Consider the following 27,138-nt stretch of genomic DNA (forward strand, 5'->3'; position numbering starts at 1 on the left):
CTTCATCTTCATTTTAAACATGGCAGATCTCAGGTCAAACCAATTTTCCTAGTCAGATTATTAGGGAAGGCTAAAATAGGTCTTGCAGTAAAAACTGATTGAAATAAACTAAGGAGAAACTATAGCTCCAAAATATTGTATTTAAATATTTAAAATAAAATGGTTACAAAGCTAAAATATTCACCTCAGTGACAGAGACAAGTGTTTATTAAATATAAATTAATGGAAGAAATTGGGTGTATACAACAGGGGTGTGTCTAGACTACAGGGATTTTTCGAAAAAACTGGCCTTTTTTCAAAAAATCTTTTCCTGCGTCTAGACTGCTGCTGCGTTCTTTCAAAAGTAAATCAAAAGAATGCAGCAGTTTTTTCAACCACAGAAAACCTCATTTTACAAGGAATAATGCCTTTTTTCGAAAGTGCTCTTTCAAAAAAAGGTGCTATGTAATGCAAACTGCTTTTTCGAAAGAGAGCATCCAGACTACCTGGATGCTCTCTTTCAAAAAAGCGGCTTGCTTTTTCGAAAGTACTGGTTGTAGTCTAGACGCTCTTTTTCGAAAGAGGCTTTTTTGAAAGATGCTTTTGAAAAAGCCTCTTTTGAAAGAGGCTTGCAGTCTACACATAGCCCAAGAGAAAAAGCCCATAAATGTCAAAAAGTTTTACAACCAAGGTTTGAAATAACTGACCCAAATAAGGATTTCATCATCATATGCTAGCTGTTATTTCCTTTGCAAGTTGTTTTTGTCAACACAGAGACAATTATTTAATTAGTCATAACAGAGGACACAACAAATTGGCCTGCTGCAACTACTGCCTTCATCCAAAGAAAATCATATTTCAAATCAAAATGCTAATATTTCCTGTTAAGACAAATGGGAAAACGGCACTTTAATTTTATTGTAGCTAAAATGCTTTGGCGGAGGATGATAAAAACAACCAGTGTTAATGGAATAAATGTTATATCACAGAGCAGTTTGGATAAATAAATCCATATTCAAAAATGGAAGCAGCTAGTGAACTAATGGGATGGGCTCCTGTAAAGTGTATCTGAATTCTTAAAAGAGACATTTAAAAAATATCAGTTTTATATCAGTGCCAAGTCACTGAGCTTAAGCCAGTTTTCTCAGGTTCATGCCATGGGGCTAAAAATAGCAGTGTAGCATTTGGGCTTTACCTTTCTGCAGAGGAAAAATCAATTTTGTTCTCAGAATTGCTAAAGCTTTTGTTACAGAGGAGATGAGTATGCTGTATGTTTTTAACTTTTGTCCTTTCCCCGTGTTTCCCAATAATATAAGGTAATATCTATATCATGTTTTTCTCCTTATGTTAGGAAGAAGACAGGGCACCCTTTAAAATATTTGTTTTAAATTACTAATCGCAAAATGTGATGTCAGGCTGTGGAATGATGCAGTAGCTCTTCACCAGAAGTGCAACGTTTCCAGCAGCCTCAGCACTGCCAGAGGGGTCATGAAACAAATCCTATAGGAAATCACAGTGTGTGGGACTCCTGTTTCTTCGTGCAATAACAGATGTGATTATCTATAAGATTTAGGTTCTACTCAAGATCTGAATTCAAAGGCAAGACAATGGCAATTCCTTACTGAATTCAATATATCAAAAAGATATATTGGCATTGGAAAAGGTTCAGAAAAGGGCAACAAAAATGATTAGGGGTTTGGAATGGGTCCCATGTGAAGAAAGATTAAAAAGACTGGGAAGTTTCATCATAGAAAAGAGGAGACTAAGTGGGGATATGATAAAGGTCTATAAAATCACGACTGGAGTGAAAAAAGTGAATAAGGAAAAGTTATTTACTTATTCCCACAATATAAGAATGAGGGATCACCAAATGAAATTAATAGGCAGCAGGTTTAAAACAAACAATAGGAGTTTTTCTTCACTCAGCACACAGTCAACCTGTGGAACTCCTTGCCAGAGGATGTTGTGAAGACTAGGACTTTAACCAGGTTAAAAAAAGAGCTAGATAGATTCTTGGAGGTTAGGGTCCATCAATTGCTATTAACCAGGATGGGTAGGAATGGTGTCCCTAGTCGCTATTTGTTTGGAAAAGGATGACAGGAGAGTGATCATGTGATGATTACGTGTTGTGTTCCCTCCCTCTGGGGAATCTGGTATTGGCCACTGTTATCAGACAGGATACTGGGCTGGATGGACCTTTGGTCTGACCCAGTATGGCCATTCTTATGTTCTTATGTAAGGCACCAATTGAATTGAATTGAATGGCGACATTGCAGTAACTTTCTGGCTCAGGAGTATGAACAAACACCTCCCCCAAGCACAGCAAGTGACAGCACTGTAAAGTGCCACTGTAAATCAGGCTGGCTCCCAGTGAAGGTAGCTTCTCCCCTCATGGAGGTGGTTTACACAGCGTGCTGGGACAGCTATCCCCCTAGTGCTTGTGCCACCGCCACAGTTTCAGTCTAAAGCACTGCCGTGGCTGCGCTTTACACTGTTAAGTGTAGACTAAGCTTAAGAATGGGGGCGGGGGAAGGAGAACATGACTAGAGACAGACAAGAAAAGAGCCCGAGGTTTCCGGCAACTTAGGTGAAATGTATTAAATCATTATATTGTCTATCATAGAGCACATCACGCTCTTCATAACTTAAGATTAGGCTGACCCAGTGGTATCTCTCAGGGATGTGGAAAATGCACACTCCTGAGCAAGGTAGTAAAGCCCATCTCTAGCCCATGGTGTAGACACTGCTAAGTTGATAGAAGAATTCTTCCATTGACCTAGCTACTGCCATTTCAAGTGCAGACAAGATCTTAACTGGATATTTATCAGTCCTGTGGACTAAATCCACAGTGCACTGATTTGCCAATGTCTTCTGGCTGAAAGATACTGTAGATTGGGTTTAGAAATGTTACGCAGATTAAAGAATGTATAAAGTCGTAAAAAATATTCTTTTACAGTATCAAATCCTTAATACAGTGAACCTCAAAGGAAAGAATTTTAATCCAGAGAGAGACTGAAGATGAATCATAGGGTATGTCTACACTACAAAGTTAATTCGAACTAACAGACGTTAGTTCGAATTAACTTTGATAGGCACTACACTAGCGCTCCGTTAGTTCGAACTTAATTCGAACTAGCGGAGCACTTAATTCGAACTAGGTAAACCTCATTCTACGAGGACTAAGCCTAGTTCGAATTAGCTAGTTCAAATTAAGGGCTGTGTAGCCACTTAATTCAAACTAGTGGGAGGCTAGCCCTTCCCAGCTTGCCCTGGTGGCCACTCTGGCCAACACCAGGGAAACTTGTCTGCCCCCCTCCTGGCCCCAGAGCCCTTAAAGGGCCACGGGCTGGCTACACAGTTTGTTCCAGTTGCAAGGCTGCCAGCACCCAGCCAGCAGACCCTGCACCTGCCATGCCATGAGCCAGCCACCCGATGCCACCCAGCCCTTCCCCTCTTCCCGGGACGAGCCTGGCAGCTCCCAGGAGCCTGCCTGGGGCCGCAAGAGGCGGGCGCCCGCTTGGTCTAGTGCGGAGATCGTGGACCTCATCGAGGTTTGGGGGGAAGCCTTCAATGTCCACGATCTCCGCACTAGCCACAGGAACGCGGCTGTCTACTGACGCATGGCTGACAGCCTGGCCACCAGAGGCCACCAGCAGACCCGGGAGCAGGTCCGCTGCAAAATAAAGGACCTGCAGCAGTCCTACTCCCAGGCCTGCCTGCCAGGGACCGATCCAGAGGCCTGCCCCCACTTTCAGGCCCTCGACTGCATCCTGGGGGCTCATGCCGTCCATGCCCCCCAGGTGGTCATCGACCCCGGGGCAGAGGGACTGGTCCTGGACACCGAGGAAGAGGAGCCAGAGGATGCCGCGAGCCAGAAGCCTGCCCAAGACCCAGGACCCCGGACGAACCGCACAGACAACATCTCCTGTGTCGTCCGAGGCCAGGGAGGCCTCTACCTGTGAGTACCATCATGCTCCCCTTATGTGTACGGGGAGGCGGGGGGGAGAGGGAGCCCAGGGACCGTGCGCCTGGGCCTTGCCCACCATGGAGCAGCAGCTGGGTGTCATGCAGGGGCCTTGGCCTTGCAGAGGGGGGCTGGGTTTCACCCACCTTGTCCCCAGGGAGAACTGACGGCTGCTCTTGTTTCACCACAGCCGCAGCACCTGGGACTGCAGGGCGCACCACCCCGCCTGCAACAGCCACCCGCGCCCAGGCCAGCCGGCGTGCCAGAAACCAGGAGGACTACCAACGGCGGCACCTCCAGCTCATGGAGCAGCTGCTCCGCAACCAGGAGCACTGGGTCCGGGAGGACCTTCGACTGCGCCAGCGGAGTGTGGATGCGCTGGAGGAGCAGGGCCGTGGCCTCAGAGGACACCTCCAGACCCTGGTGGACCAGTTCCTGCCTCCTCCTGCTCCGGCTCCTGCGGCTGCCGCAGCTCTTGCTCCTCCTCTCACCCCTGCTGCCCCTGCTCCCTCTGCTGCCCCTGCTCCCTCTCCCGCTTCCTCCACACCCCCCCATCCCTCCTGCCCTACCCTCCACTCCTGCTCTCCCCCGAGGTCCCCGCACCCACAGTGTTGCGAGATGGGAGAGCCAGCTGGAACCCCAAACCTGAGCTTTCCCTTCCCTTCCTCCTCTTCCACTCCCTTCCAGCTCCCTCCTCCCAGGTTTCCCCCTCCCCTCTCCCACCCTTACTCCTCCCTCCCCCCACCCCAGTTATGTAAAATAAAGAGAGGGTTTTTTTGCCAAAACAGGTGTCTTTATTTGACATTAGGAAGGGAGGTTAGGGAGGGGAAAGGAAAAGGAGGGGAGGGTGGAAGAAGGCCCCAGTGGGGCATGCAGGGAGAGGTCAGTCCTCCTCCTCCTCCACCAGGAAGCTCTCCCGCAGGGCTTCCCGGATCCGGACGGCCCCCCGCTGGGCTTCCCGGATGGTGGCGGTGTGGGGCTGAGCGTACTGGCCAGCCATGCGGTCAGCCTCAGCCATCCAGGCTGGCAGGAAAGCCTCCCCCTTCCTCTCACACAAACTGTGCAGCACAGAACATGCTGCCACCACGGGAGGGATGTTGTGCTCGGCGAGGTCGAGGCGGGTGAGGAGGCACCTAAATCGGGCTTTCAGTCGCCCGAAGGCCCCCTCAATGATGATGCGGGCCCTGGTCAGCCTGGCATTGAAGGCCTGGGGGGAGGGGTTGAGGTGCCCCGTGTAGGGCTTCATGTGCCAGGGCTGTAGGGGGTAGGCCGCATCCCCCACCAGGCAGATGGGCATGTCCATGTCCCCGACCCTGGCGTGCAGCCTCTGGCACACGGAGGAGTTCCAGAACACCCTGGCGTCGTGTGCCTTGCCAAACCAGACCACATTAATGTCTGTGAACTGTCCCCGGTGGTCACACACGGCCTGCAGGAGGACGGAGAAGTACCCCTTGCGGTTCACATACTGGGAGGCCTGGTGTTCCGGGGCACAGATGGGGATGTGCGTCCCGTCGATGGCCCCCCCGCAGTTGGGGAAGCCGAGAACGCCGAACCCCCAGATGACGGCGTCTGGGTCGGCGAGGCAGACCACCCTGCGGAGCAGCACCCGGTTGATGGCCTTGACCACCTGCGGAGAGACACAGCAAAGCGCGAATCAGTGGGGTGCCCGGGTGGCTGGGAGTGTTCGTGCCCTGGCATAGCTTGTTCTTGGTCAATAGAGCCAAACCAGTCTGTACCAGCTGAGAATCTAGCCTATTTACCTTCATGGAGATGCTTGCTATGTACTGGCATGGGGATACCCCATGGAAGACTAAGAACATGTTATTTTCAAAAGCTCTTGTAGCTAGTCAGATGCTACAGCAAAAGTTGTAAGCCCTAAAGAAAGCAGTAGTTTTGGTGGAGATGGCTATTTTCATCACATATAGCTGTCTCCACTAAAACTGAAAAAATTCCTACATGCCTATATCTTTAAATTTCTACCTGTAAATTCTGCTCTCATTTATACTGGTGTAAATCAGAAGTTATTTCAGTGACTTCAAAGGAGTTAGTCTGGATTTATTCCAGTATAAAAATGAAAACTAAATTTAGCTCTTAGATTGAGAATCAATCCAATCTCACCTAATCCCCTTCTCTTTTTTTCTTATACTCATTTTTCATGTGTCTATTTAAGAATGTAAGCTCTTTGAGGCAGGGATCATACTAAGCTAGCCATTCTGTAAGATGCCAAGTACACCACAGGGTGCAGTACACTTAAAACCAATTGATGTCTGGGCCCTGCAGCTGGGAGCATGCAATCCATCTTGGAAAGACAGTCTCCTTTTACCCATCAGGGCCTAAGAGCCTAAGGGTATGTCTACACTACCCTCCTAGTTCGAACTAGGAGGGTAATGTAGGCATACCGCACTTGCAAATGAAGTCCGGGATTTGAATTTCCCAGGCTTCATTTGCATAAGCGGGGAGCCGCCATTTTTAAATCCCCGCTTGTTCGAACCCCGTGTAGCGCGGCTACACGGGGCTCGAACTAGGTAGTGTACCGGTACGAGGTGTACCGGTAGTTCAGAATAGGAATCCTAGTCCAAACTACCTAGTTCGAGCCCCGTGTAGCCGCGCTTCACGGGGTTCGAACAAGCAGGGATTTAAAATTGGCGGCTCCCCGCTTATGCAAATGAAGCCCGGGAAATTCAAATCCCGGGCTTCATTTGCAAGTGCGGTATGCCTACATTACCCTCCTAGTTCGAACTAGGAGGGTAGTGTAGACATACCCTTAATGACTTCTGGAAATGGGACTGCAGGTAGGTGTATACAGAAAAAATAATGATAAGAACCACAGTGGAAGTCTCGGTGCCTGACTCAGGCTCACAGGGATCATACTCCAGAGCTAAAAAACCAGCAGTGTACATGTTCGGGGGCAGGCTGGAGTCCACACTGAGACCTTCCCCCTTTGCTGGGTTTCAAAGCCCACGCTTCAGCCCAAGCCTAAATATTTATGCTGCTATTGCATTGTAAACCCAAAGCAGCTGACCTAGGTTCTGAGATTTTCTGCCCCTGTTTTGGGCAGGAGGCGGGGAGCCGACAGCTTCCATGGGCCCCCAGGCCAGGTACGGAGGGGCCCTTCTCTGTGCACCAGAAGGGGTAGGGCCTTGGGTGAATGGGGCAGGACCAGAGCAGCAGCTCTCTGCAATGCCCAGACCATGGCATTGCCCCACCCCCATGTCTCAGAGCTTCACAGAGAATGAAGCCCCATGCTCCAGTGTTGACTTAAAAGGACCAGGGCTCAGACCACTGCGGGCCCGGAAGGAGGGATTGGGGGAGAGCTTTCTTTGTGTCACTAGGCCCATAAGCCCCTACATCAATTAAGCACTTTTGAAATGTTTGCCTTAATTCAACATTTGGAACAATCTGGGCTAAATTCTACACTTTATCCTCAGCTCTTAGTGATATCAATGGAAGATGCAGGTATTTCGCACCTACCAGATCAGGCCAAAAGCATCCCATGATGATATTCTGGGAGGAAGTGAATAGTGAGAAGCAGAGCTCTGTTTGGCTGTGTCTAGACCACATGGTTCCATCGATGGAGCCATGTTGATTAGACAGATAGGCAAAGGCAAATGAAGCCGCGATTTAAATGATCGCGGCTTCATTTAAATTTACATGGCTGCTGCGCTGAGCCGACAAACAGCTGATCAACTGTTTGTCCACTCAGCGTGCTAGTCTGGATGCTCCCCTGCCGACATCAAAGCCCTTTGTCGGCAGCCCCGTTATTCCTCGTGGGATGAGGTTTACCGGGACTGCTGACAAAGGGCTTTGATGTCGGCAGGGGAGCGTCCAGACTAGCGCGCTGAGCCAACAAACAGCTGATCAGCAGTTTGTCGGCTCAGCGCGGCAGCCATGTAAATTTAAATGAAGCTGCGATCATTTAAATCGCGGCTTCATTTGCCTTTGCCAAAAAAACAAATCTACATGGCTCCATCGACGGAGCCATGTAGTCTAGACGTACCCTTTCAGTACAGTTCTAAGGCAGAATGGCCCAGTATCATGGAACTGAGTCTCATGAGGTATAGGGGTCTATTACTGGCCTGCTGCATGATCTTTCACAAGTTGATTCACCTTTCTATGCTTTTGCTTCCCTTCCCACCATCTGTCCATCTTGCCTGTTTACACTGTTTACTTTTACGGCCAGAACTGTCTGTCTCTATGGCTGTGTCCAGACTCAAGGGTTTTTTCGAAAAAAGTAGTCTTTTTTCGAAAAAACTTAACCTGCATCTAGACTACAGCCGCGTTCTTTCAAAATTAAATCGAAAGAACGCGGCTTTTCTTTCGATGGCGGTAAACCTAATTGCACGAGGAAGAACACCATTTTCGACGGGGATCTGTCGAAAAAAGCGGCAGCCATGTAAATGCAAATGCCGCGGGGGATATTTAGATCCCCCGTGGAATTTGCAATTCCGAAGTCTACATTAGCATACCTTTTCCGGAAAGGGGTGCCAATGTAGACACAGCCCCAGACCCCAGAGGCCTCCCAGGCGTCATCTGATGCTGTAGATGAAGCAGCAGGTGAGTGCAGAGAGGTTGTGTAACACACGGGGAGGGTACACAGTGGGTGATGCACAAGGGAAACCTGTTATGCTCAGGCTGATGCCCAGGTCACACACGGTGTTACCTTCAGAATGTCTGTTTCCCCTGTCTCAAGGAGAGAGCATGCCCTTCTGGACAGCTGTTGCACACATGACTGATTGTGATAGAAATGTAGCCGTGTCAGTCTGATCTGAGGCAGTAGGTCTGGCCCACGAAAGCTCATCCCCTAATAAACCATCTTGTTAGTATTTTAAGTGCTACATAGTCCAGTTTTTTATGACTGATTGTGTCTTCCTCTTTTCCTCCACAGCCGGACCAGCCATGCAAGAGGACCGCAGCACCCCAGCCCCACCTCCATCTCCATCTCGGGGACCTGGGAGCCGCAGACACAACGTGTGTATGCGGACATTCTGAGGCAGCATGTGGCGGCCGTGCAAGAGCTCAACACCATCCTGCGAGAGAGGGAAGAGGCAGAGGCTCGGTGGCATGATCGGCTGATGGAGGAGCTTGTCCAGCAGCGCACGTCCCTGCGTGCCACTCTCAGGGAGGTCTGCGGCTTGCCTGCTCCTGTGCCTGGTCCTGCTCCTCCAGCACCCCATGACCCCTCCCCACCAAACCCCCCTTCCACAGCACCATCCCTTTCCCCCCTTGTACCTCCCTCTCCCCCAGTCCCCCTGTCCCTGAGCCCCTCTCTCCCCCTGGCCCTCCTCTCCCCCAGACCTCCCAGTCCCAAGAGCACCTACCCTCTGTTGTCCAGCCAACGGACAGTCATGAGACAGACACCCGATCTCATGGCCATGGTGGACCCCGAACATGCAGCCCAAGCAGGAGACTGCGAGCAGGCAAGCACCGTACAACCTGATCCCCTTCTCCCTTCCAGGTTTCAAGTCCCCTTCCCCCCTCCAGGTTTCAAGCACCCCCATCACCCCAGTTAAATAACAAGGATTGTGTTAAACAAAATGTGTATTGTACATAATTTGTCATGAAAGTATATTTTCTACATCAAAAATCAACACAAGCTTTTTTCTGTTTGCAACAGTTATACAATTTTTCAGTGACTGATATTTATAACAATAAAACAGAACTTATTCTTTTGAGACAAACCCTGGTGTTTATGATGTCCACAAACAGGGTCAGGAGATGGGTTGCGGACGGAAGCTTTTATTGGGCCAGGGCCCAGTCCCCAAGCAGAAGCCCCTCAGTAGAGTCAGTGGCCTCTAATTGAGAATTGCTTCCGTAGGGCCTCCCGTATGCAAACAGCAAACCGGTGAGCCTGGCGGATGGCAGCTGTCCGGGGCTGGACAAAGTGCCTCTCCTGACCATCAGCACCTGTACCCCACCCTGGTAGGAAAGCTTCCCCTTTCCTCTCCACCAGGTTATGGAGAACGCAACACGCGGCCACCTCCTCAGGGATGTTGCATTCCCCCATGTCTAGCCGTGTGAGCAAGCACTGGAATCTCCCTTTTAAACATCCAAACGCACATTCCACCTGGTTGCGAGCCCGGTTAAGGTGAGCATTAAACTGCTCCTTGCTCACATCCAGGTGGCTGGTCTAGGGCTTCATCAGCCACGGCATCAGGGTGTAGGCGGCATCAGCCACTATGCACACCGGCATGTGCACAACCCCAACCGCAAAGTCGTGATGTGGGAAAAATGTCCCTGCCTGAAGCCTCCGGTAGAGGTACGAGTTCCTGAAGATGCGGGCATCATGTGCCTGCCCTGACCACCAAACACAAATGTCAGAAAACTGGTCATGATGGTCGACCAGGGCCTGGAGGACCATTGAAAAGTAGCCCTTTCTGTTAATGAATTGGGCTGTTCGATGGGGCGGTGCACGGATTGGAATGTGTGTCCCATTGAGCGCTCCTCCACAATTTGGGAACCCAAGGGCAGCAAAGCCGGCCATGACGCTGTCCAGATCTGCTAGACGGACGAGCCTGTTCAGCAGCTCAGAATTGATGGCCCTCACCACCTGCGGAAAGAGGCAGACAACAAAATTTTAGAAGGGGTGCCTTATCTCTTAGGAGGAGAACCCACCACCCACCTTCCCTCTCAAACACCCCGGGAATCCCCTCCTCAGAACTCCCCCCCTCCAGCAGTGCACGGTGAGTGGAGGAGCTCTTCCCACTCACACTCCACTTTGTCCTTTCCTTACAGTCTCCCTCCCCCCCCCCAAAAACTGCGACTGTCCCCAGACAATGACTTACCTCCATCAGGATGGATCCAACGGTAGACCTTCCCACTCTAAATTGGTGTCCCACGGAGCGGTAGCTGTCAGGGGTGGCCAGCTTCCAGAGGGCAATAGCGACCCCCTTTTCCAGGGGGATAGCGGGCCGCAGGTGGGTGTCTTGCCATTGCAGAGCCAGGGCGAGCCAGGTACACAGCTCCTGGAAAGTGATCTTTCGCATCCGGAAGTTGCGTAGCCACTCTCGGTCATCCCAGAGCTCCATAACGAGCCGGTCCCACCAGTCAGAGCTGGTGTCAAGCCTCCAAAAACATCTGTCCACAAAGAAGTTCGGAGGCAAGGGCAGTGGGGCTGCATGATGGACGATCCCTTCATACCTCTGGTCTGGGTCCAGATGGGGAAGTAGCCTCATGACTGTGTCATGCAGATGCAGCAAAACTTGCAGTATGATGGCGTGGGGCCATCGCCTGCCCAGGGGCAGCTCTGGCTCCATGCCAAAAAAACGGGTCTAAAACAGAAAAACCTCCAAACAAAAAACCTGCTAGGGTGTCCCAGGAAGCTGAGCACTCCAAACAAGCACTGCAATGCCTTGCTTACCTCCTAGAGGGACAGCAAAGGCAGCTGCAGGAGCAGAGCAACGGGTGTTCAGGGGTGTCACTTTAACCACGCATCTCTGCAAAGGGCAGGCAGCAGCACCCGGAAGGAAATGCTGTCCCCATACCCTAGCAGAAGCGATTCTGTGTGGCTTTTACTTTCGAAAGAGCATCCTGCAGTCAGGACGCTCTTTTTTGAAAAAGCGGATCGCTTTTCCGATCCGTGTATTGTAGTCTAGACACTCTTTTTAGAAAGCGGCTTTTTCAAAAGTATCTTTCGAAAAAGCTTCTTTCAAAAGAGGCTTGCAGTCTAGACGTAGCCTATGTGTTTGTGCCCTGCCTACTTTATTGTCTGATTTTGATTGTCTCTCTGGCTGCTACTATGACACTACTAACGCTCCAGTCCTAACAAAAAACATAAGTTCTGGAATTCACTTCTGGTACTTCCAAGAAGTGATAGTCCAGAAAATGCCAGAATGCTGTTAAAACTTCCCCCAAAAATTCTGTGAAGTTGCTGCAGCATGTTCCAGCACAGCTGGATTCCTGGGGTATATCAAGACTACATCCCTCTGTTACCAGAGGGATGTAAATTAGACATACCAAAATTGCTAAATGAAGAGGGATTTAAATATCCCGTGCCTCATTAGAATAAAAATGGCCGATGCTTTTTGCCGACGTGGCACTTTGCTGGCAAAAAGAGGCAGTCTAGATGGGGTTCGGTTGACAAGGAAAGCCTTTTCTGACTGATCCCTTATGCCTCGTGCTCGGAGGTTTACAGGATTGGTCGGAAAAGGCTTTTCTTGTCGACCAATCCCTATCTAGACTGCAGCTTTTTGCTGGCAAAGTGCTGCGTCGGCAAAAAGCAGTGGCCATTTTTATTCTAATGAAGCGCGCGATATTTAAATCCCTGCTTCATTAGCAATTTTGGTATGTCTAATTTACATCCCTCTGGTGACAGAGGGATGTAGTCTAGACCTGATACTACTATTTTTCCCAAAGAGAGCCATGCCAAAAATATTCTTGCCAACTGTGAGACTGGTGAAAAGTCTAAAACCATTTTTATTCTTCTTGTATTTTTGTGTTTCTTCAATGAGGAAAGGTTGTTTTGCAACCTCAGTACTACTGCAGAAGTGGAAAATGTTATCTATCAACAGAATTCAACATGCATTGAATTTAGATATAGGGCATTTATTATATGTCAAATGTTAAATACAGAGGTCCATACTATGGGTGCCTTCACTTGTGTGCCCAAAAAAAGGAGAACGATCCAGGAAGACATTGCAGTGTGGTGAAATTACAGAAAGTGAAATTTTGAGGGTAGAGCCACCACTCAGTTCCCCCTTCACATCAGTCAGCACAACCAGAGATCAGAGCAAAATCAACGTCTGTTTGAAGTGTCAGAACTGCCCTTTAGTATATGCCTTCTCATAGCCAGTAAAGCTAAGGCCTAGGGTCCCTGCTGCATCATGGCTTTGTGTGCTCTGAAATGCAGGGCTGGGTTTTACAGCCACTCTGTAGTACTATTCCCTTTCTAAAAAGCTTCCCATCTAAAAGCTGTTGCATTTTAGGTTTGATATTTGACATATCTTAGTGTATTGGTCTAGAATCATCCCTTTGTTTGTTGTGTCAGTAAGGCAGGGAGGATGGCCAAGGGAGCAGTCATTCCATTAAGCATTCTCGATTGCTGGCTGGGCCATTTTTCCTCTGTTTTCCCACAGACACACGGGGCAAATATATTCCTCTTTCCTGACTTAGGGTATGTCTACACTGGCCCCCTAGTTCGAACTAGGGAGGATAATGTAGGCATTTGAAGTTGCAAATGAAGCCTGGGATTTAAATATCCCGTGCTTTATTTACATCTTCCCGGCCGGTAGCCATTTTTGAAATTTACAAGTCCGGACTAACTGCCCGCATCTACACGCAGCAGGGACCCAGTAGTTCAAATTAAAGCCCTAATTCTAACTACCTCTTTAACATGTCGTTCAAACTAGGGCTTTAATTCGAACTACCGGGTCCCTGCCGTGTGTAGCCACGGACAGTTACTTCAGACTAGTGGAATTTAAAAATGGCGACTGGACAGGAACATGCAAATCAAGCGTGGGATATTTAAATCCCAGGCTTGATTTGCAACTTTGAATGCCTACATTAGCTTCCCTAGTTCGAACTAGGGGGCTAGTGTAGACATGCCCTAACAGAGTTGATCAGATCTCAGCAACACTTCTTTCTTCCTCGTTTCCCATGAAAAATGCATAGTGTGAGAAAGTTTTTCTCTTCTCCATCCTGCTAAATAGCAGGGAAGAGAGAGAACCTCATGATGCAAAAAACACAGCTCATTTCCTACTCCTCCTGAGTATTAGGGACACAGTTGTAAATTACTATTCCTCTGTTCCAAAGCACATTGTAGTCAGTGAAAGTCTTTCCACAGTCTGTTAGCAACTTGGCATTAGGCCCTTAATCATGGCTTGGTATTTACTAAAATATAAAGTTTTATTATAGCTGAAGACTTAAAATTCTCATTATGGTGATTAGGAAGTTAGATGTGCCTTTGGTGCTGACTCATAGAAATTGTGGGGTTTTTTCATTGTTTTTATTTTCTTTTAATAATTGTCTCCCCATCATCTTTTTTCACTTCAACAAACACCAACATTTCTTAAGCACAGAAGAACATAAATCAACATAGCTCTGCTTGTCAAAAGCACTGAAGATGTAAACCTGATTTTCAGCAGAAAGTTTAATTTCTAGCTTGAACTCTCTCCACTGCATTTATTTCAATGGAATGTAAATATTCCTGGATTATGTTTAAACAGCCTTATTGTATTTGTTAGTGTCCTGGTTAAAAAATAATATTTCTTAAACCACAATAAAACAATCAAACCTAATCCAGATGAAATTCTCAGATTTTAGCTATTGGATTGCAAAATAAATTTGGAGCTTAAAACTTTTTTGAAATTCTTATTTATTTTTATTTATAAACAATGTACAAAAAAGTATCTGTCCTTAGCTCTTGAGCCCTTTGCAAAATTAAAAATACAATCTAATTACAAATAAATGTCAACTTCAAAACATAATGGCCGGGTCTACGCTAGGACTTTAGTCCAAAATAATCCCAAATTTGAATTTGTAAGTGGTGGAATCTGCAGAATTTGAACTCTATACTACTGCTTTTCATGAAGAATAACACAAATTTGTAAGTCTGAAATAACATTAGTGTGGATGCTCCAGTGCCACGAATTCAAATTAGTTGGTCTCAGGGAGATCTCCTTCAGCTCCCAGGCATGCTTCCTGGGGCTCTAAGTCTGAAGTAGCACATCCACATTAATGGAGTCTTCCTCAGACCACATTTGATTCTTCCCTGTAGTAAAGACACAGAACTTTGAATTTGTAAAACTGGGAGTCCATAAATCAAATTCAGTAAATTTGAAATAATTTCCTAGTATAGACATGGTCATTATGACTTGCAACTCTTGTTTGGATGCGTAGTTCCACCAAAATTACAGACTCTCATTGAAGTCAAGGGTCTGTCTGAGAAAAAATTAATGTGACAATGATTCACAGGTCCTGACCATAGGTCTGATTGTGATTATTTCAAAACATATTTAAGTGACACCTCTATTACAGATAAGAATGCTTAGCACCCTACAATTATGGATTTACCATAGAATTATTGATTCACTTTTTAAAATGTACTTTGTTTTATTTAATATTTAAGATCTGAGTGCTTATTAAATCTAAAATGTTGAAAAAGATGTCAGGGAGACAATTATTAAAAGAAAATGAAAATAATGAAATAAACCTGATTTTCTGTAAGCCAACACTAAAGGCATGTCTAACATCCTAATCGCTATAATGAGAATTTTAACTCTTCAGCTGTAATAAGACTTTATATTTCAGTAAAGAGCAAGCCAGGATTAAGGGCTTAATGCCAAGTTGCTTACAGACAATGGAAAGACTTGCACTGACTACAATGGACTTTGGAATAGAGCAATAGCAATTAACAACTGTGGCTATGTCTACAATGTAGAGTTTTTTTGTAAAAACGGACGTTTTTCCAAAAAAATTCATGGAACGTTCACAGCTCGAGTGCATTTTTGCACAAAAAAATTGAAAGGACAGTGGGGGTTTTCCGGCATAGGTATTCCTCATTTTACAAGGAAGAACGCCTTTTTGTGAAAGAGTTTTTTCACAAAAAGGTGTGTGTGAATGGGGAAGAGAGGTTTTTGGCACAAAAAGAGGAAAGAGGAAAAAGAATGATGGCCATTCTGTCCATTGCAATCAGAGCTTACTTTCGAGAGAGTGTCCATGCAGTCTGGATGCTCCCTTGTGCAAAAGCCCATCACTTTTTCGATGTGCTTTTGTAGTGTGGACGCACTCTTGCTCCAGAAGTTTTTGCGGAATATCTCTTCCAATAAAAGCTTCTTGAACAAGAAGCCTGCAGTCTAGATGTAGCCTGTGTCCCTAATTCTCAGGAGGACTAGGAAATGAACTGTGTTTTTTGCATCATGAAGTCCTCTCTTTCTTTTCTGATATGTAGGAAGACAGAGGAGAGAAGAACCTTCTCACACCATGCATACTTCAAGACATCATTAGAACACCCAAACTCTTTTACTGTCTAACTCTGTATTTAAATCTGACTTAAATGACAGCAGTATGATCCATTCCACTGTCAAACAAAACTCTTGGAAAGACTAGGTTCTGCAGCTACAGGAAGGGCTGTTCAGACATAAGACATATATATGCCTAATAACCACAACTCACGAGCATAGCTGAACTTCAAAATGAAAGCGTAATCATGATGCACTTCTTAATTACAAAACAGAACTATGTAGCACTTTAAAGACTAACAAGATGATTTATTAGGTGATGAGCTTTCGTGGGCCAGACCCACTTTCTCAGATCAAATAGTGGAAAAAAATTGTCACAACCATATATACCAAAGGATACAATTTAAAAAAATGAACACATATGAAAAGGACAAATCAAATTTCAGAACAGAAAGGGGATGGGGGGGAGGTAAATGTCTGTGAGCTAATGATATTAGAGGTGATAATTGGGGAAGCTATCTTTGTAATGGGTAAGGTAATTAGATTCTTTATTCAAACTCAGGTGTAAAGTGTCGCATTTGAGCATGAATGACAGTTCAGAGGATTCTTTTTCACGTGCAGTCTTAAAAGGTCTTTGAAGCAGGATGCAGGTAATAAGGTCATTGAGACAATGTCCTTTCTAGTTGAAATGGCAAGAAACTGTTTTTTCTTTGTGATCCTGTCTAATATCTGTTTTGTGTGCATTGATTCTTTGGCAAAGTGTCTGAGACGTTTGTCCAATGTACATAGCAGATGGATAACAACCACAGGACATACCACACTAATACCAACCCTGGTACCTTCCCTTGCAACAAACCCCATTGCCAGCTTTGTCCACATATTCACTCCGCTGATACCATTATTGGACCTAACCAAGTGAGTTATAAGATCAAGAACACATATTCCTGCGCATCCAGAAATATAATTTATGCTATCATGTGCCGAAAGTATCCGTCTGCTATGTACATTGGACAAACGTCTCAGGCGTCTGTTCTGAAATTTGATTTGTCCTTTTCATATGTGTTCATTTATTTTTTTGATTGTATCCTTTCGTATATATGGTCATGCCAATTTTCTTCCACTATTTGATCTGAGGAAGTGGGTCTGGCCCACGAAAGCTCATCACCTAATAAACCATCTTGTTAGTCTTTAAAGTGCTACATAGTCCTGTTTTTTGATTCCGCTACACCAGACTAACACAGCTACATTTCTATCACTATTCTTAATTACAGGACAACTTTAGGGTTGGGGATGATTGCTTCTGGCATTATATCCCTTTGTTGCTTTAGAACTCAAGTATAAGCTCCTGCCATTTTTAGTTATCTGTATAGTGTAATTCAAACGTAAGGTTCTGTATGGTGTAATTCAAATGTAGGGTTCTGCATAAATAAGATTAATCAAAACAAAATCAGTATAGTGACAGACTGTGAGACTGCACCAGCAAGCAACAAGAGCCAATCCAACATCCACTGAACAGCCATTTCTGCTCCACCTTTCAGGCAAGATCAGGACCATTATTTTAGTTCTGTCTTACAATGAGTTACATTCCCTATACTCCGTGGCTTGATAACAGGCTGTTAATCCTCTTACATCTATGTTGGGCTTTTAATTTAACAGAGATTCATGGTGTCTAAATCTTGTTAGCAAGGCTGTTTCCTTGTCTCAATCAAGTTCATAGTGGACATGTGCCAGTATCACAGCACACTATCCCAATTAAGGCCTTTTCTGTAACCTTCTGACTTCGAACTGAATCTGAAACTTTAGTTTGGAATTTCTCCATCTATCCCTTCAATGCATGGATTGTCATGGGAAGGCTAATGGCAAAGTATGCTATTGCTGTCAGTTAGGTTAACCATGACTGATTATGATGTGTGTGGAATAATAAGTAGTTGCAATTGGAGTTAATTCATTTACACCAACTTTTTTTTAAAGACATTTGAGTTTTCTAGATGACTGTAGGGAATGGAAATGGAATCTGATCACTTTGTCTAAATCTGGTACAGGTAAGCAGATGCCCACGTTATTGGTAATTCCCATCTGACAGCTGTTATTTCCAGATGACAAATGTTCAGTGACCTGTATGAAAGGTGTTTGTCACCTCAATCTAGTTTCCTCATGCACAAATGTACACATCACAAAAACCATAACCACAACTAATACTGATTGTAAATCAGTAGAAGTGGGTCTACCAAATTAATATAAAGTATATTGAAAGGCTATATTGCTGGGCTTTTACTGTTTATGCTGTAATTGTTCAGGGGTTAACAGAGGAAATTTGACTTCAGAACCTTCAGCAGCATTCACAGACAAAAATTAGCAATATCTGTAAAGGGGACTCACTCATTTCTTCAGTAAAACAATCCATACAGAAATGAGGTAAGCCAAATTAGCATTAAAATTACATCATCTGAACCTTGTTGAAGGGCACGTTTTATAAGTTTAAAAAAATAACTAAATCAGATACATCTGAAAAATTATAACTCCCACTTATAAGATAGGTATTTAGCTCTATATTATTATGTGGAACATTCCCAAAGTTATTTTAATCAGTGGAAAACTATTTCCACATTTCTCAGGCTTGGTCCTTGGAGTCAGGGAACAATTCCTATGACTCTACAGTGACCCCTTTGGAAAGTTTAAGGATAGCTCAGACTGGCTTCCCAGGAAGGTGTGTCCTGTTCTGCTTGCCTAAAAGGACCACAAGGGCCTCAGGGATGGCAGGGAGTAAAGAGAAATGGAGGATCCCTCAGGATCTGAAAGGGTTCTAAGGAAGATTTCTTCCCTTGAATAAATATATCAAATATAACATCCTTTTAGCATTTACTTGATATTTCCCTGTAGTTTAAATGCCAGATCAAGCTAATGACTGTGTCTTTTAAATGAGTAAATTCTATTCAAATAAGACCAACCAAAGCACTTTGGATGGTATTGCAAATAATAAGAATTGGGAAACAGCTGGCATCCAGCTATTTAGCACTTGAATCAAAGCCTATTATTTATTTTTATTACTGCTTGACAAATGTCTGTTTCTTAAAGACCAAGTATGAAGTTTATTAAAATCAGATTTAGTCAAGTGATTGTTCACTGCAGAACAAAACTATCTCACAGCACAAAAATTCTTGTACTAACACAAACCCTAGGTTGTTTACAAGGATTACGAGGCCTGCCAAACATTTCTAAATATAAGAGATGCAGAAGAGACTGCTCGTGCAATCACCACGAGACTGCTCGTGTCTTATTATAAAGATCACTTTTACTACACTATGATTTGAAAATGCGAGGCATAAACCTTCATGTGTCTAATATGCAGTGGCTGGTCTATCCAGAACACGAGATTGGCCATAATCATAATGCCTTCACCATGTGAATATATTGTATATAGCATTATTTACCAAAAATAAACCATTGAGGACCAGATTCTGATAGCCAGACTCATTTTATGTAACACTTAATTCCTTAGGTCCTAGACTATGTCTATACTACAAAATTTTTGCAGAAAAATGGCCGTTTTTCAAAAAAACTTGCAGAGCGTCCGCACCTCAAGTGCATTTTTGCTCAAGTAAATAGAAAGATCAGAGGGGTTTTTGTGCAATTGGTAATCCTCATTCTACAAGGAAGAACACCTTTTTGCACAAGAGCTCTTGCGTAAAAAGGCATGTGTGTACAGAGAAGAGGGGTTTTTTGTGCAAGAAGAAGGAAGAGGAAAAATGCCCTGGTGGCTATTCTGTCCAATCACTGCTTACATGTGAGAGAGCATCCAGGCAGTCTGGATGCTCTCTTTCACAAAAGTGCATCACTTTTTTAATGTGCTTTTGCCGTGTGGACACTCTCTTGTGCAAGAAGTTTTTGTGGAAGATCTCTTCCTACAAAAGCTTCTTGCACAAAAAGCCTGCAGTTTAGACGTAGCTAGTAATTTCAGTGGCACTGCTCAGGTGCTATTCATTATCATTTCAATATTATTATCAGAATCTGTCTATAAATCTCTAAATTCACCATCAGAAAGACTAACTTAAAAACAATCAGGCTTAAAGAATGTTTTGGTAAAGTATTGCTACTACCAAAATGTCAACGGGCCTCATTCTACACCCCCATGCACCTGCTGCTCTCTCTTACAGCAATATTCATAGAAGCATATAGATTACTACAACTGGAAGGGACCATGAGTTCTCTGCCTCATGGCAGGATCAAGCACCATCTAGATCATCCCTGATAGATGTATATCTAACCTGCTCTTAACTCTTTTGTGCAGCAAACAACATTTTAGTAGAAATACAGTGCTACAGTATAATAGAAATGGATCCAAGGAATAGGCAATGGGATTTGGTAAACTGGTGATGTGTATATACATATGCACCACTGCCCTCTTCAGAATAGTAGATCAGACCTGCTCCACTGCTTTTGAGTATATTTCCTTCTAGTAGATAAAATAAGGGAGAAGATGGTTGTAAGGCCTAATGATACTGTAAATGTTACACTCCACATTCTTTATGAAAATATGCTTATGATATGGATGGGACATAACTGAGATTCACTTTAGGCAAACTGGTCCATTTGCCAAGACAACTGACTGAAAAAGAACTTAGTGTTCTTGTGGATGCTCCAGTCAGCCTGTGAGTAATGGCTGCCACATTACTGCCTGCAAAGATATGGGTCTGAGTCACCTGGTAGTGTCTCTCCTTGCCCTTTTGGAATGGCAATGTTTTTCCACTGGAAGACAATGTGTTTCTACCTTACATGAGAGATATAGAAGGGAGTGACATCATCAAGGCTTTCCTCTGTCTCCCCACCTAAAGAGATGCTGAAAAACACCTTAAACAAGAACTGAATGGCGGGAGGGCACTGAGCTGAAGCTGGAAGGATTTCTAGCTTGTGAGTAATAATACTTGAACTCTCAAGCTGCAGGCTAATGCAGCTGCCTCTCAAGGCTCTGTGTAATCTGCCTGTGACAACATTTAGGGTGAGAAATTGCTATTTGTAGCCAATGTTGTTAGTGATTCAAGCTAGTCTGAATGTTTTGTTTTATTTGCTTAGTAATTGGCATCCTTCTGTTTGCTATCCCTTATAGTCACTTAAAATTCACCTTGTGTAGTTCATAAACTTATTTCTGGTTTACACTGTCCCCCAGTTTGTGCAATTCATAGATAGGGGTGGGGGAAGAGGCTGTGCATACCTTCCTCTGTAATGAGGGAGGGAGCAGATTTCATAACATAGCTTTGGGTCTGCACTCCAAGGAAGGAGAGCACATGTTTGCTGTGGCAAGTCCTTTAAATTAAGTCTTCTTAGAACTAATCTCTGTGTCTATGTCACTCTGCAGCTGTCTGTGGCCTTACTTGCGTGCGTGTTGGAAGAGGGTGGAAAGCCTGGCTCAGCAAGACAGGGTAAAAATGTGCCCAGACTGGCGGAACAAGCGGGCTCAGTGATATCACATCAGGTGGCATCTCTAAAGAGGCATGCTATCACAGGTATCTCACCAGGAGCAGACTTTAAAACCTTGCTCCCAGGTGGCACTAACTTTGTGTGCTGTTGTGCCTTCCCAGGAGCAATTCAGGGTGGGCAGAAACAAGGCAGGAGTTAGGGCTGGTTGATCCACAGCTGTTGATTCTTGTAGAATAAGAGAATAAACTGTATAGGTTACCTCAGCTCACCGTTGGCCGTTACTGCCCTGCAAAGTAAGGAAAGATTCTGCCATATATGTCCCCACAAAGGTGACTCATTCTGGGAGCCCGGACTAGGATTTTCCATGATGCTCAAAAAAATTGCTTGTTTATTATTTAATTGTTGGCACTCTGAAATAATGTTACAAACAAGTGGTTGTGCCAAATAATCTACAGATGTTAAAGCTTTGCATGCACTGTGTTAATGTATTACAGAACATAGCACAACGTGCCATTTCGCTTGAAAAATGAAGTATTTTAATTGGAACATATTTGTGTTTAAGTAATACAGGCACATTCACTGATCACTTCATTGATTTCTTAGTCATTTACAGTTCCCAAAAGTAAATATACCAACCATCTGTCCCCGTGTTCTTCATCGTCTATCTTGACCTTAATGTTATTTGTTTTTAAAAAGCATTTAATTTTTGTTTATTTTGGGGGGGCGGGAACTTTTTTCCACATACTTTAGAATATTTTGCCAGTAGTTTTTTAAATTAAAAAGCCATTAGAGCACTTTGTTTGGATAACCATATGGCTCAGGGCAGTTATTACAGGGTAATTCACACAACTGTTAGCCCAAGAAAGCATGGGCATTTTCCTATTGACTTTAAGAGGACTATGCGAATGCCTAGAGCTAAGCATATGCTAATGTTCTAAAGGGCTCAAAAGGGTCACAGTTTTGCTGGATGGAACCTTCATATAACTAGTGAAGTATCATAAACTTACAAATTAAATGGAAAGGAGAAACTTAGAAATGGTGATAACAAGTGACCTAAAGGTGACAGAGGACAGGGAGGGGCAGAAGTCTGGGGATGTACAGTCAGTGGGCACCTGGTGTACAGCATAAAACTCAACTCACCTGCTATGTCCTGTTTGAGTATGCACATAGGGTGTCAGCAGGTGGGTGGATTGGGAAGGATAAAGCTATTGATCTTCTGCTACATGAATCCACCATCTATTACAAGTCTGATCCAAAACCTATAAAGTCAATTGAAAGTCTCACATAGACCTCAGTGTGCTTCAGATCAGTCTCTTGGTAGCTAACCTATAACAACAGTGGGTATGGTAAAAGAATCTGAACAGTGGGTATGGTAAATAAACCCCATGAAGTAGGACATGAGCTGGGAAGGGCTCAATAGGACCTCGGGATTAGGGCTGCTATTGAAGCCATGGAACAATTATAAATCTGTTCCACCACCAAAACAGTTATAAATCTGTTCCATTCTGCCACACAGCCCACTAGAACTTTGGCCAAAGCACTGATCCCCAGGATTTGAGCAATAGTGAAAAATTCTCTTTGGAACTTGTACATATAAGCTGCAGTTATGTTTATTTATAGGTATAACAATGGTGAGATTATTAGAGGGAAATTCCACGATGGCGCATCTATGTTATTACTCAGACTCACATCATTATGTGAGAAATTTATTTTTAGATCTATAAACATTACTGTCACGGTCCTGTCCCCTCCCCCCACATACACATACCATGTTTTATGAAATTGCCTTATGGACACAAATATGCATAACTCTAAGATGCTTTGGACAAAATACCTCATGTAACCTATCAATTTTAATATCATAATCTGCTGGAGCTGTCTATCTTATTTTGGTGTATGTATTGTTCTTATATGTAAAGTTAAAAATAAGGAGTATGGAATGGTTTATGGTTTTAAATGTGCAAATGAAAGCCATCAAGAACAGTTTTAGGATAAGTTTTTACTGAGCTTTTGGTGTTAGAACTACCTATGCATTTTCTGCTATTTTAAATTGGTACTTTGCTCTGACTGTTTTTACTTGCAACCACTTAAATCCTATTGTTTGTACTTAATAAAATCACTTTTATTTACTATCAAGCCCAGTGTAAATAATTATTACACTGACTTACCTAAATAATTCATTTGAGGTTCTGAATCCCATCTGAGGAGTGGTTTCCTAGAAGCTGGGCCCAAAACTGCATTTTCCTTGGACCTGAAGAGTTTCCGTGCCTGTAGTGCTCTTTGGGAAAGTGGTGATCTCAGTTCTGTGACTTAGCTAAGGGAGACCAGGAGATCTGGCCCAGCAGGACAGGGCGGCGAGAAGCCCCAGGAAAGAAAGAGGCAAGTGTCAGTGGCCTTGTCAGTACAGTACACTGAGAAACACTCTCCAAGGAGTCTTCAGTGACTGCACCTTTTCACAATTACCCTGTTAAGTTGGAATCTTAGTCTTTGTCCAGGGCCTGAGTTTTTCACTATTACATATTCTAAAGAAAACATTACCTAAAGTTACCCTAGTCAAAATAATTATTAATTCCTGATGACAACAATTATTTGTAAAAATCAAGTGAGCTAGAGAAAAGACAAGTAACTGACACCTTGATCTGTAATACCTATTTTTGCATATTGTTTTCGATGTCAATTTACTTAAATGAAACAAAATGATTTACTTAGACCAAGATTTTCAAAAACAAGTACCTAACATTAGGTTCCTAAGTCTATATTTAGGCACTTAAAATAACTTTTGAAGATGTAGTGAATACTCAGAAGCTCCTCTTGATGTTTGTAGCCTTAATTAAATATACCAGGCTAAACTGAGATGAGTAGTTAATGTTTTCTCTATTGCAATATTACTGTGAAAAATTGCAAAAGATCTTATGTTTTTAGAATCTTCAGCAATTCCTGACTTTTAATGACACGTCCACTTTAGTAGTTCTAAAGAAAGATAGAAATATGTTAAGTCTAACATAACATTTAATGACACTGAAGAAGTGGGCTGTGCCCACGAAATCTCATGATACCATCTACATGTTTTTTTGGTCTATAAAGTGCTACCAGACTAGTTTTTGTTTTTTAAGTTTATACTGTAATACTGGGGTGAAATGATACCTTTAACCCCAATGGAGCTTTTGGCTTATAAAGGTAACATGAAAGCCCAACTTAAGATAAAGTGGCAAGTGCTCAGAAGCAAAAAGCATTGCTTTCCATTTGCATCCTGCTCAGAGCTATAGCTGAACTCTAACTGTGAGATAGAACCCACGACAATAATGTTATTTACCCTTCAGTGTGAAACTCTCACCAAACTCTTTACAGTGTAGCAAATTAAAAGGTGCTATATGAACTTAGACGATACCAATGTATTATTAGAGTACATTTCAGATAAGTAGCAGCAGTAATGGCCTGATCCAGAGCACGTGCTAAGCACTAGCTTCTTCCATTCACCAAAATGAGAGAAGCTGACATGCAACACCTCTCAAAACCAAGCCATAAAGGTCTGCAGGGGACAACTTTTTGTAGGTGGGCTGCAGACTTGGGATGTAAAATCCTTTTTAATTGGCTAACCATATAAACATATTGTTGAACTGGTTCACCAATTAAAAGGAGGCAAGCGGGGGAGCTGTTCGAGACCTGCTGGAGTGCCTCCGGCTTGCCACTGGGCTGGAACGCTCCCCCTGTCTGCAGGCATGGGCTGCTCCAGCCCAGCCGCAGCAGCCCCTGCCTATGGCAGTCCCATCAGCTAACCTTAACCAGTAAGCCTCACCCATTAAGCCTCACATCCCTACTATAGACACCACCAATTTGGTTGACTTAGCGTACCCTTTCTACGCACACACCATACTTCGGAGAGCTACTGATACTCAGCTTAACACGCAGTATGATGTGGCATGGCCAAGTGGTGCTATAGTCCAGTGGTGCACAACCCGTGTGTCTCAACCCCCAAGGGGGTCACAGATTTCTTTCCGGGGAGTCGCAGCGCTTAGATCTGGCTGGCTGGGGGCTGGGTGCGGCTGCGTGGCGTGCTTAGATCCGGCCAGCCTGTGCCTGGGCCTGGCAGTTGGCGGCCCCCGCAGCATGTGGGGTCACAGATCAAAAATGGTTGCGCACCACTGCTATAGTCTATAGAAACTGGGTTATTGATTTTGCCTTTAGCACATTAAAATGGCCACTTTACATTCATTTTCTATTTAATGATTATGTATTATTTCAAGACATACAATTGGATTGTGTGACCTTATGTAAAGCATCACCACAACAATGAAAAGGGCTAAACAAAATCTAATAATGAATTTATATAGCCATCATTGAAGTGTGAGGGCACCAGTAATATTTCTAATTGACGTCTTTCTCATCTTGTTCAGCATGATAATCTCTTTCAAGTGTGGGTGGGTGCTTTGCCTTGGGACATAACTTCTCATAGAGTTATTGATGTCATATCTGCCAAAGACTTCAATTACAGAATTAGCTTTCAGCAATCTCTTTTAGATCTGCCTTAAGAACTTACCATCCAGTTAATCAAATGTGTGCAATTTGTTGCCAGTCATAATTTCTATGGCGGGCTCTGATCTACATTATGTTTGCTTTGTCACATGCTTATAACTCATGGATTCTTTCATATTGAACTTCCAGCTGATGACCTAATTCATCTTTGTCAATTCTTCTCAATGTTCCAAAAGCACAGAACAGGAGCAGAGGCACAGGTGACTAAGAACAGTTGACTTTGCACCTTCCTAAGGACAGGACATCTTCCTAAGGTCTGCCAAAACCAGTTTCTAAACTGATAGCTGCTGTGATTCTCTCTCCTTTGCCAGACTTAAATTTGGTCATCTTGTTCCTGCTCATAAGTGCTTTGATACCAGATTTCTTCTCGGGGCAGAAGAAGCTATGTGTCCTGTCAGAATCAAGTGCACCTCTCGCAAATCTTTACCCTAAGAATATGTGAAGTGAAAATATTTGTGTTAGTACAATGCAAAAGGTTGACATTCATCATTTTTGTCATGTGCTACACAGCTTCAGTTTTTTGAAAAAAAAAAAACACGTCTGAGAAAAAACAATAAAATCTTTAAAATGTTGTCATGTGGTAGTTTTGACTACTAAACACCACATTAAAGTGTTCAGATGAATTTAAATAGTCAAAATTGCAGTCATAGTCATGTTGCAATGTTTCCAGAACTGTGCAAAAATGACACGCCGTTTGAGGTGTCATGGTTTCATCTTGCCTACTGGCTTACATCTCCATATTATACTGCATCTAAATATACATAAAATAAGCTTTCAAATGGTGCATCATGTGTGGGTGTGGGTAGATTATGTACATAAACTACCAAAATATGGCGCTTTTTTTTTTTGAGATTTGCTGCACACCCACTGTGAGCAGAAATTGCTGAGACTCAAAATCACAGTAAACTAAACTGGCTGACATGGTTCAGTTCCTTTCTGCATCCCAGGCCTCATCCAAAGCCCACTCTACTGACTCCAGTGGGCTTTGGCCAAAGTCCCCTATAATTTTCATAGCAATGGGCATCAGCCACATTTGATGCAAACCAAAATGTTTCCTTCCCACTGTATTTGCTGGCATATCAAAAAGAGTTTACAAAAAGATATCTCCCCCAAACAACATTGGATTCAATCCTCTGAGAAGTGAGCTCAGTGCAAGCACAGGTATGTACCATCTCACAGACGGTACCTGTGTCTCACAAAACTGAACCCCAAAATAGCCATAGACATTCAACTGGAAATATACTGAGCCTCTCCTTAACTCCCATCGGGGGAAGAGGGGGCAACAGAATTGCCAGGCCCATAGTCAAGCCGGAGCTGGTCCCATGCTCATGGAAGGGGTGAGATCTCGTGTGG

The 27,138-nt window shown here is 44.0% G+C and overlaps 1 long non-coding RNA gene across 1 annotated transcript in view; it reads right to left on the reverse strand.

Annotated features, from left to right (window-relative positions):
* Positions 1-4,726: 4,726 nt before the first annotated feature.
* Positions 4,727-27,138, reverse strand: part of LOC142826517 (uncharacterized) — a 113,970-nt gene continuing 91,558 nt past the window's right edge. Inside the window, exon 4 of the long non-coding RNA XR_012900700.1 lies at positions 4,727-5,570. This is a non-coding gene — a long non-coding RNA (uncharacterized LOC142826517). The remainder of the gene's footprint in view (positions 5,571-27,138) is intronic.

Source organism: Pelodiscus sinensis, chromosome 1 (genome assembly GCF_049634645.1).
Source record: "Pelodiscus sinensis isolate JC-2024 chromosome 1, ASM4963464v1, whole genome shotgun sequence".
Classification (NCBI taxonomy): domain Eukaryota; kingdom Metazoa; phylum Chordata; order Testudines; family Trionychidae; genus Pelodiscus; species Pelodiscus sinensis.